The following is a 901-nucleotide window of genomic DNA, read 5'->3' as shown; positions in this document are numbered from 1 at the left end:
CTTGTACACTAAGTTTGTAGCACGTTTGGTGACCAGTCTTGACCAGATGTGCAAGTTCGGATCTAGTCTAGGCCTGAAGCTAGGGCTTCCATTCAGTCATCTTGGCCCTCCAAGCAGAAGTTGTAATCTCTTTTTCATGGTGCTAATGTATTTATAAATGGTCTGGGTCAGTTGGCGCCTTCCTTTCCTAGCCTCCCATTCATGAAAAGCTTGATAATTCCACTGTCATGACATGTCCTCCCTCCTTCCAAGGAGTTACAGGGGTACCCGTCGTCCAAATTTCACTGCTAGGAGTGACTCTCCGTGGGAGTTGGTTTGACATTCGCGAAAGTTTCCTTCAGGCTTACGCGGCTTAGCATGGGCCCGATCCACCTTTTGCCTACAACATATGACCTACCCGGAGACTACATCTTCACCCATGGTGAGTAAACAACTCCTTGGTTGGCCGCTCCACCTAGATACGTGTCGCCAAAAGCAACTCCCGATGTTCGTGTAGCTGAAGTGACGACCAGATCTGAACCCCGTGGATACTTGAACATATAACTTGGAGAGGAGAATATATGTTCTTTCATCAAATATCACGTTATTTCTACGTAGCTACATTGACTATCAAATTTTGCATTCATTTTATATTTCTCTCAAAATTTGCTAAAACCCAAATATTTTTTTAATACACATGAAATTTCCATGTAACAATTTGCGTAAAACATCATCTACACAACTAATGAATCAACTGGGATGCAACATGCATATATCTAATTAGCTTGTGGTAATTGTTTAAATATGTCAAGTTGAATCAATGATAATAAAAACAAAATAAGAAATTAATTGTAAAATATTTCAATATTAATTAATGTGGATGACAGGCATAATGTAACCATGGCTCCTTGACAGGTAGGTA

The sequence above is a fragment of the Triticum dicoccoides genome, chromosome 4A (genome assembly GCF_002162155.2).
Source record: "Triticum dicoccoides isolate Atlit2015 ecotype Zavitan chromosome 4A, WEW_v2.0, whole genome shotgun sequence".
Lineage (NCBI taxonomy): Eukaryota > Viridiplantae > Streptophyta > Magnoliopsida > Poales > Poaceae > Triticum > Triticum dicoccoides.
This window is presented reverse-complemented; position numbering follows the sequence as displayed.